Here is an 11470-nt window from a genome sequence, read left to right as displayed (position 1 = left end):
AAGTGACGGGTTTAAGCTAAGTACCTAGGCTGACGACCATACCAATGAGGCAAAATAAAAAAGGGAAAAGAAGAAGGAAGGGAAGAGAAAATGAAAACTTACCGGTATGGAGGCCTTCTGGACGACTCTAAAAGACAGCAACAGATAAGCCGACGGAAGTAAAGCTGACGAAGAAGGGCGACGGTCTTTCTCTCCACAAGATCAGCAAGAATGAAATAGTGAAAAATGAGGGGAGGTGCTGCTTATATATAAAAAAATGGCGCGGAAGACGAGGCGACGTCTCGTCGAAATGCAGAACCAGTAGGAGCAAGCCACCTGTCCAAGGCATTAAATGCACAAGATCCACGCGAACGATATCCCTATAAAACGAACTCCATAACCCGTCAGTATAAAGTCTGATGGAGGTATGGAGTAGGGGGCAAGTGATGAGGATAAAATTAGTCAGGCGAGAGTGACGGTCCAAGCTGGACAAGCGTGACGGGATGAAGCTATACCGACGGCATTTCTCCAAGGCTGACGGAGGAATATAGGAAGAACACATAAAACTAGGCATCCTGAAGAGTGACGGAGGTAAAATTGGGCAGACGGGATAGACTTGGGCAGACGGGGTTAACCTAAGCTGACGGCGTCAGTCTACAGATTGATTGATCTGCGTGTTTACATATATAAATAAAATAACTCGCCCCCCACGTTTCAAGGAACCTAAAGACTCCTATATGGAAAGAATCCCGTAAAATACGCTCAAGAAGACTCCTATAAGGAAAAGACTTCTACTCCAAGGAAGAGAGGTCAACCATCTACTGCTATAAAAACCCAAGCACCCTCACAAAAGGAGGTACGCATAATTTACCCTCTCTAGCACTCTAGAGTAGTGAGAATAGTACTAACTTGACCTTCGGAGGGTGTTTGGCCAGTACCACACCGGTACTCTCTGCCAGGTTATTCCCTTTTGTTGTGCAGGTGCCGTTGGCGATCGTGCGAGGAACGTGTGACTCACTGGTGGTATTATTTCCGACATCATCATTCTTAGTTCCCATTTCAAGTCAAACTTCCCAAAAATAATTATTTTCTTCTGACCTTGACAATTCTACACAAGAAATTTGAAGCAAATCAAATGTTACATTTACAACTAAATCCACCCAATTAAACCATGGGTCAATCACACCGAAATTTTTTTTTACTTTTTTTTTTTTTTTTTTGTAAAAGAGTAAGACTAAATGGAGGAAGAAATTAGTGTTTTGGCTTAAATGAGAACAGTCGACCAACCACCAAGGTACGGTGGTGGCGATGAACAGTGGTCACCTGAGAAAGAGAAAGGGGAGCTAGATCTGCAAAGTGAGAGATGATAGGGGTTTTATTTTACTTGGGTTGGTAGAGAGAGACCGGTGGTTTTAAGTTTTTACTGTGGTTAAGTGAATTTGGCTGGTCATGTAACATACACATGGCCTAGGACACATGTTAGCTTCATAAGATGCCACCTCATCTTATTTGCAGCAACTCTTACAAACATGTTTACAGCAAATCATTGCTCATAAAAAATTATTAAAATATGCATTTACAAAGCTACAACAATTGTATGTATTTACACGGTTACTATAGTAACAATATAAATATATACATTTATAAATTAATTAATGTGGGTACTTTTAGGCTTAAATGCGTAAACTTGAAAAAATTTCCAATTATAAATACTCTAATATGAGTGCTCTAATCATCGTCATTTTCTTTTTCTTTTCTTTCTTAAAAAAATTTAAATAAAATAAAAAAAAATAAAAAAAAATAAAAAAAACTCTTCCTATCTAACTTAACTACATATTACGGGTGTGCAAAGGTGTTGATTTTGGTTTTTTTAAGAAACTAAAAGGTGTCGATTAAAAAGTATTTAAAAATGTCACTTATAATAGTTCTAGATTTTTTTTGGGGGGGGGGGGGAAGAAACCCTTCAAACTAGAGATGGCAATGGGGCGGGACGGGTCCGAAGGATGGGGTGTTTGCTCCCACCCCATATAGTTTTGTCTTACCCCATTCCTGCCCCACATAACGGGGAAAATTTTCTTATCCCATCCCGCCCCTTGGGGCCCTGCGAAGTCTCACCCGACCCTATAAAACTCTACTTTTTGTTAATTTGCCCACAAGTATTGCTATTGTTTTTAAGAAAACTTGTTTCATTAATTAAAATATATTTGATATTTAAATATATTTATCCCATCAAATCAAACTAATTTTTAGCAAAAATTGAATAATATTATTAAAGTGTTTAACAAGACAATATCACAACAAAAACAAAAATCTCACAATACAAAATCAATGATTCAATAGTATATAAATTTTTTTATAATAAAGATAAAAGAAAATGTTAAAATTGGTACCTTATTTCCAACCTTGCTTGAGAAAAAAAAAAAAAAAAAAGATCAGAAATCCTTTTGGGTAGAATAAAATAAGCTGATAATATGTTTGTTTAAATGGTAGGGTTTTAGGGTATGAAAAATTTACAATCTAACCCTTACCAATGCGGGGCAGGACGGGGTGGATTAGGTCTAAAAAGCCTAAACATCCTCATCCCGCCCCGTGGTGCAGGGCTAAAATCTCTCCCCATCTCCACCCCACCACCTTTGTGGAGCGGGAAAAACCCTCGTAGGACGAAGTGAGGAGGGGCAAGTTAAGTAGGGCGGGGCAAAATTGTCATCCCTACTTCAAACTCCTCTTATATCTTTTTATTGGATTTGAATTTTAAAAATATAACCATTGGATTGCATGTCTTTATTATATCCTTCATACTTGCAAAATTTCAAGAAAATTAAATATCAATATCTATGTCATCAATCAAATGATTAAAATTCAAGTTTTTGTGGTTTAAAATTATATATACAAAATAAATTTATTGATTGAATAGTGAATAACATCTAATTTGATCAAAATTTGACGTGCATATTAAGAACATAAAGAGCATGCAATTCAACAATGGATAAATTTTTTAAATTCACATTCAATAAAATATATATATATATATATATATATATTTATATATATATAAGAAGAATTTTAAAGAAAAACCTTGTCCTTTTAGGGTACACCATCTCACTTAAACATGTTGGTGTAATTTATAGTTGAAATAGGGAATTTTCATTCAAGATACCTTCTTCAAAAATATTAGAAAGTTATTAGAGTACTAGCATTAGGTGTGCCAAATGCCAAATATTTGGCATTTGGCAAATCAAACATCCCTCTATATATTAATTAAAATATTAATAACTTTTGTGCATGCAATAAGTTAAATATATTTTTTACAATTATCCAAAATATGAATTTTATTTGTATAAAAATTATTATAAATATTTTTTTAATCCCACTTTATTTAATTTTTTTAGACAAATTAAATTAAATTCATTACTTTATAAAATAGTAAAAATTCTTTTATATATATACATATAAGCATTTTTTTGAGAATTTAGAAACACCCTAAAATGGTACACTGAAATAGGCCGATACCAAAATATTCCATTCTACTAGACAAACCAAAACAAGGTCCAAAACGGAATTAATAACATTATTTTTACCATTCTCTGGTCTTTATGGTAGATGAATGTTTTATAGTACCTTTAATGTTTGCAAGCCAATTCACTCATGTTTGGCATATACAATTTATTAGTATAAAATTTATGGATATACACACAAAAAACGCAATGACGAAAAATAAAAAGATAAGTGGGACTATCAAATATCAATTAACAACAACCATATCCCAAAAAACTAAAACTAAAACATATCCTGATATTTTTTAATTCTATTAAATAAATAAATAAGGCATCCAGATTCAAAAACAAAAGGTAAAAAAACAAAGAAGCTAAAAAATGGAAGCAGGAGGGAGTAAAAAATAGAAAAGAAATGAGTTAAAACTAGAAGTGAAGAAAGAAAGAGTTAAAAATAAATAATAAATAAAAACAAAACAAAAGATAGAAATTAAAGAAAGGAAGCAGGTTCACAGGAGTAAAAACTAAAGTAAAGAAAAACAAAAAACAAAAACAAAAACAAAAAAAAGGAGTCAAAATGAAGAAAGAAAGCAGAAGGAGCAAAGAAAAAAAAAAAGGGAAGAACGAACAAAGAAGCACAAAAGGCCAAATAGTCTTTACCTACACAACTTTTTATCTCTTGTTTTCTCACTATTTTGGAGAGACTGTGATTTGGCAGAAGAGAAAACAAACAGGGTGTGTTTGGATACCACTTATTTTGTTGAAATTAAAAACTTATTACTGAAAGTACTGTAGATGTAAAAGTTAGTTGAAATAGTATAGTGAAGCCCATTAATAGTACCAAAAAGTGCAGTGGGGCTCATGAATAATAGCAAAAATAAGCTAAATAGTAAAATAATTTTAATTTTTAATCGGTTCCCCTCACTCACTTTGTCTCTCCCTTCTTTCCAACCAAATAAACTCCTAACCATTTTCTCTTTTATTTTCCACTTGCTTTTTGTCCATCCTCCCCAAAATCATCCCAACCATACATGCCATAACAATTGCTTTAGGATTTATTTGGATACTGTTTATTGTTGAAAACCAAAAACACTATAACAAAATAATTTTTAAATGTGTGAATAGTGCCGTGGGACTCAGTTTTAAAGTTAATTTTGCCAAATTCCGTATTTGCGGGTCCTGTGAACAGTGCACGAGACCCATTAGATAAAACGCCAAACATAGATACACTGATGTTTCAGTGCAATCTAAACACTCACTTAGTATCTTTATGGTAAAGGGATGGAATCAAGATTTTAAGTTATGGGGCAAGAGCATAAGTAAAAAAATGATCATGAAAATTCAAATAAACATCTATTTAGTATTAATAAACTATTAATAAATAAAAAGAAAAAATCATTATTTCATAATACATTACAGATTTACAATGCCATCAGAATCTTATATATATATATATATAAATCAATGTATATATCGTTTTAGGGTCTTATGTGATTTTACAACTAATGCAAATGCTTTTAGAATGAAATCAATGTAAAATTGTATGGGATAGGGCCAAGATTTTTGAAAGAAGTGTTCAAAATATAAAATTGTGTAGAATATATATATATATATATAGGAGATTCTGGCCTTTTACCCTTAATTTTAAAAAAAAAAATTGGCAATATGCCCCTGTTTGCAAACTATATAGGAGCGTGTCCCTGTTTCGATACTCGATTATCCTAAAATCGAGTTCAATTAAATACTCGATTTGTAGAAAATCGAGTTATGCCCGATCAAACTTAAAAAAAAAATTTTAAAAAAAAAAATTTGCATCGAACTCGAGTTTCAAGAAATCGAGTTCCATGCGAAAAAAAATTTTATAAGTGTGATCGCCCCATATTCAAGAAGCCCTATAGTGGGGTTTTTAAGTCCTATAGTGACGTTTTAAAGTCCTATAGCAGCGTTTTCCTGCAGATTTTTTTAAAAGTGTGATTGGCCCATATTCAGGGTGCCCTATAGTGGTGTTTTTAAGCCCTATAGTGATGTTTTAAAGCCCTATAGCGGCGTTTTCCTGCAAAATTTTTAATCGCCTTGTTCTGGAAGTCCAATAGTGGCGTTTTTAATCCCTATAGTAACGTTTTAGGGCCCTATAGTGGCGCTTTCCTGCAAAATTTTTTATAAGTCCCCATACTAGGTTCAAGGGGCCCTATAGTGGCGTTTTTAAGCCATATAGTGACGTTTTGGAACTCGGCTTCCCTAAAATCGAGTTCCATGTTTTTTTTTTTTTTTAGTTTTATTCGGTATAACTCGATTTTCTATGAATCGAGTATTTCATTGAAACTCGATTTTAAGTTAATTGAGTATCGAAACATGGGCATATCCCTATATAGTTTCAAAATAGGGATATATTACTAAATTTTTAAAAAATTAAGGGCAAAAGGCTAGAATCTCCTCTCTCTCTCTCTATATATATATATATATATATATATATATATATATATTGTTTTGGGGATGATTGAAATTTGAAGAGCTTTAGGAAGTAAAAAATGTTTCGGTAAATGTACCTGTTAGAGAGAGAGAGGAGTGTGTTGGGAGGACATAGCTGATAGCTGGGCCCTGGGCGAGAGAGGCACAACACAGGAAGAGAAGATTGGATGATCTGTTGTTGGAAGAATTGGTTGATGGGTCTTTTATAGAAGCTCTCCAATGGCAAATACGCTTGCCTTGTTTGCTCCCACTATCCCATTCTCGATTCTCCTCTCATGCTCTCTGTACGTACCCTTCTTTCAATTCTCAACTTTCATCTTCATCATCACCATTATATGTTGTACTATTTGCTTGTGTTCTTTCTTGGGTCGTAGTGGTAGTCGCACCTTTTGTTTTTAACCTTTTATTACTAACAATTGTTCTAAGCTATGTAATTGATCGGGCAATTTCCAAGCATGAGTTTTGTGAAAAACCATTTTTTTTAACTTGTATTTTGGCTCTCTGCACCATCTAGAATAAGTTCGTTGGTGTTCTAAGGCTACTTACTCATCACGTGTGATTTTCCTAGATGGTCATATTGTTAAAACAAGAAGAAGTAAGTCTTTAGTCATAAAATTGGGTCGGGCTATAGATCCTTAACAGATTCGTCCGAGTCAGTTGCATGCATCAGAGAATGCCCCAACGTATATCTGTGGTGGATCCTATTAGAAGTATGTCGTTAAATGATTAAATTTACCATATCCAAATAGCTTAAACTTTTGGGACAATAAGTAATTTAAAATGGTATCAAAATAAGAGGTCTTGAGATTAAATGGTTATATTGTTAGTATTATAATAAAATGACAAGCTGCACAAGAGGGATGAGAAACATGTGACAAGTCATGTAGGGCCACAATGGCAATGGAATAGTATGATTAACATGTGATGGATGATGGGGCAAATCCTTCTTAAAAGCACTATGAGTCGGGAGCGCCATTTACTATATTTCTAGGATTTTAAAAGAGAAGTTAATGCGTAATGATAACACAGTGGACAAGTGTCCTAGAAGTCAAGGATGATGCACCACATTGCACAAATAACCATTGAAATCTCAAATATAAATAGAGGCTCACATTCCAAGCAAAAGATGCCTTCTCAGACTATGAACTCTTTTATTTTGCTTAGTTATTTCTTGTTCAGTGCGCTCTGTAAATTTTTTTATGGCATAGATGCAAGTAAGCAGTTTTATTTATTGTAGTTAATTAGTTTATCATGTTCACCTTTATCAGTAGTAGTGACTTTGTCTAATCATTCTCATGATATGCAATTTCCTTAGTGCCACAAGCATTGTTCTGATGTAGTTCCTAGCAAATCTTAGTATCAATATTGGTATTAGTAGATTACTTTATTTATTTGCTAAGTAGTGGATTACTTTATTATACTTGTGCATGGTTAAAGGTTTTGCATTTCATCAATTACTATAGCTTAGCATCAACGTAGTTGTTGCATTATATTACAGGTAGCGTAGTTAATGTAACCATAGCATAATTATAAAGTCCTCTTCATAAGGCAAGTACGAACCTGTAGCCTTTTAGAGATGAGGTCAAATTACATGATCCAGACATACCAAGACTAATCTTAAGCAGTATGCGATCAAAACAACGCATAAATTAAAAATAAGTGCAAACACGTACTGATTGATCATCTTTGTGTACATACTTCTCATATACCTGTTGCATTGTGCTGTTGAGGATTTTCTACCCCATGGGACCTTTTCTTTTCTCCCAAGGTTTCTTTTCTAAACTGTTGGAGATCCATATTGCAGATGCATACCAAGGGATCACGCCATTGAGCTGCAGAGTCCAAGCTAAAGAAAACAGAGTTGATGAGACAAGACGAGATAAACAAGCGAGTAGCATTGTCAGACTCTTCTACTGGCACCGCAAACTGTAATACCTACCATCAGAAGTTTAGGTCAGTTGGGAAACCATTGATTGAACAGACATAAAATGTGGATTCAGAGATACTTAACAACAAAACTCCTCAGCAGAAATCCAGCAATGCGAACTGTGATTTACAGTTAATTCTGGATCGCCTTACTGATGGGAATTCTAATCTGAATCAAAATAGTTCTCATCCTGCGATTCAAGCCACTGACAAGGTGGTTGTGCAGCCGCATTTGGATTTCCAAGAGCGCCAAGAGAGGGAGCTCAAGTTTACAGCTGCAGGTTGGAAGTGTGATTGTCAGGGGAAGTGGTTCAGAGATGAAAATGTGAGCCTATTTTTATTTATTTTTGGCATCGTTCTTGATACTGCTTGCTGGTACTAAATTTGACAGGGTGTATTGATATCCTGAAGTTAGCAAATAATTTTATTTTGGATTATAATATTTTGATTAAAGCAATTGATTAATTCTTTTTTTAATGATATTTTAACAAATAATTTTATTTTGGATTATACTATTTTGATTAAAGCAATTTATTAACTCTTTTTTTAATGATATTATTTTTCATGATGTCAAATGTAGTGATTTATGCATATTATTGCTTGCAGGTTGAGTTTGACTCTGATGAAGATGATCCAAATGTATGCCTTGGATGAAAAGATGTGGAAGAATTTAGCTGATGGACATTCAATTTGATCATGATTGATGATGGTGGTATAGTTTGCTAACTTGGCATGTAAAGTTACTGCTAGTTTTCTACTGAACAACCTAGAAGAAAATTTTTGTTATACACTGATTAGACTGTAGGGAGCCCAAGAGTTGCGTCTTTGTGAATATAGGAAGTTGGTGTACCAATGCTTGAATTAAGCACAGTTTCAAAAGGATTTTCTTCAAAGGTGTATCACACAACTGCATTATTTATCAGAGGAATTCTGGCAGGTGTGCAAGGATATTTATGTGTTTTGGAAAATCTAAAAGAAAATTAATTGATTCTACATATTTTTCTTATCTTGACCTTTGAAGTACCTATAGATTATTTATGTAAGAACGTATGGTGCTGGTTTTGTTATTATTGTAATTCAAATTCTCTTGGAATGGCAATTGTAAATGGTTTAAAAGTTCTAACTACTACTTCTTTGTGTTCCTTTGCTTGGATTTTACTCACAGGCATAATATATGCCTGTCATGGAATCAACTGCCTGTTTATGCTGATTGGTGAGGGACTTGGGCCAAGCCTCAGCTTGGTTTCACAAGGCCATTAGCATTAGCCTTAGATTAATGGATAAAACTAGAAGCTAAAAAGCCTCCTTGTTAATGAGAGACAAATTCGATAACATGATTTTGTCCTCCAACTTCTTGTTTTTTTTTTTTTTTAATCTTAGGTGAAATATGAATAACTGTGTGATACAACTTTTTTTTGTTGTTGGATTAATGATTGAATTTTAATAAAGAAACTAGAAGCTACAATAGAAAACATGCAATGAAGGAGCTGCCCACCAGTTACAGAGTTGAAGACCGGCAGCAGCAAGAAACTGCATAAGAACACAACACACCAGCCAAGTAACACCTATCACACCTTACACAATCATTATTGAAAACAGAAAAGTTGATACTCCAATTACAACAGAGAACTTTATTAACTAAAGAGTTCTTTACTCCCATTCCAAACTCAATCTGGGCCTTGAGCCTTGAGGTCTCTCCTGATTAGAGCAAGGATAGTCTCATCGGATTTGATATCTTTGCAAAACACTAGAGCGCTCCTTTGGAGCCAGGGGTGGTACACAGCAGCAGCCAGAGCCAACCTTTTGGTTGAACACCCTAAACTTTTTCCTTTCCAATTATCAATCCCCCATTGAACAATCTTTTCCCAACATTAGTCTAGATTCTTCACTAGACATCTCTCCTTGACTGGCCAAATCCTCTTAGCAGAAGGGCACTAGAAGCACCAGGTTTACTAAGCACCAGCATGTAATCTATGCAAGGAGCACATGGTAATGGGAGGCTGGTACAACTTCTCCCTTGTTGCAGCAAGCCAGCAACACATGCCATGATCTTTTTTCTTTTGATTTTCTATCAAACACTGTCTCATATTGATGAGTTCTAGTTCAAATGGTATTTCCTTTCCTTGTAAGAGCAAGGTATGGGATGAGAGTGCATGAATAGCTTATCCCAAAACAAACAAAGACAGAGAAACAAACATCACCTCATTGTGTTCTTTTGGAAAAACATACTGGAGGGAGGGGTGCATACCATGACCAGAGAACTTCAGAAGATCTATGAGGCATAAGGAAGCAATTTATGTATTCTTTAATGGACAAAACTTAGGTACAATACGTTAGGTAATATTCTTTAGATTTCCCTTTTAAAATTCAGTCATATGGTTACTTAACTAAAAAATACACTTTTATCTCATGAGCAAAAATCCACATAGTAGAATCTTAAGAGGGGAATCCAAAAAACAACACCTAATTATTGTACTTAAGTCTTGCGCTTCCTTAATATAGTAATTGACCTTGATTAAATAATATTAGAAATTATTATCCCAAAATTTTGGGACTAAACTATTACTATTTGGTAGAATTCTATATAGCATATTTACTTTCTAATATTATTATCTTAAGATGCTTCTTTCTATAAAAGTTAGAAAAAAGATTCATAAGCTTAAGGAATGTATTATTAATGTGTTAATTGAAACTATTTACCTTAGAAAAATATAAATGATTTGAATATTTTGTTGGGCTTTGTGGAGCCTAGTTTTGTTTGATCCAGTTCGACGACTTAACCCAATCCGAATAATATTGTGTGGTTTTTAATGGGAGATTTATTGAGGCTTAGTCCATGAAGCATAGGCTTAGGTCGACAAGCCCAAGCTAGAGCGCTTATGGACAAGCCTTTTGGGGATCCGGGGGCAATGCCCTCAGGAAAAAAATTTTGGCCCATTTTGTACAATAGAAACCGACTTTGATTAGGGTTTTTTTTATGAGTTGGTTGCCGTGTTTTTTTTATTGTGAGGAATAATTATAGCTGCATCTTGTATTTTCTTCTTCCCTGATAATAGTGAAATCCCTGCAACTTCGTGGACGTAGGCAAATTGCCAAACCACGTAAATATTGTCTTGTACGTGTAATTGTTTTTCTTTGGCGTCTGTTTTCTCTATTTTTTTTTTTGTTTTTTTTTTTTTTTTTTTTTTTTTTTTTTTTTTTTTTTGTTTCTCACAGGTTGGGAATTCGGTTTAATTCCCTACAACTGGCATCAGAGCCTAGGGTTAGGTTTGAGTGGGAGCAATGGCAGAGGAAGCAGGAAAGGCGTCTGGAATAGAAAATTTTGATGGCACAGACTTTACGTATTGGAGGATGCAAATTGAAGATTATCTCTATAGGAGGAAATTGCATCTGCCTCTTTTGGGGACAAAACCTGAGAGTATGAAGGCTGAGGAATGAGCGCTTCTTGACAGATAGGTTCTAGAAGTTATTAGGTTAACTCTGTCTAGGTTTGTTGCACACAATGTTGTAAAAGAGAAGACCACAGCAGATCTGATGAAGGCTTTGTCCGGTATGTATGAAAAGCCGTCCACAAACAACAAGATGCATCTGATAAAAAAATTGTT

At 34.4% G+C, this 11470-nt stretch overlaps 1 pseudogene; it reads left to right on the top strand.

Annotated features, from left to right (window-relative positions):
• Positions 1–398: 398 nt before the first annotated feature.
• On the top strand, positions 399–8793 carry LOC115966806 (annotated as a pseudogene).
• Positions 8794–11470: the final 2677 nt, after the last annotated feature.

The sequence above is a fragment of the Quercus lobata genome, chromosome 11 (assembly GCF_001633185.2).
Source record: "Quercus lobata isolate SW786 chromosome 11, ValleyOak3.0 Primary Assembly, whole genome shotgun sequence".
Classification (NCBI taxonomy): Eukaryota; Viridiplantae; Streptophyta; class Magnoliopsida; order Fagales; family Fagaceae; genus Quercus; species Quercus lobata.
Note: the sequence above shows the minus strand (reverse complement) of the source record. Positions and strands in the feature narration are given on the sequence as shown.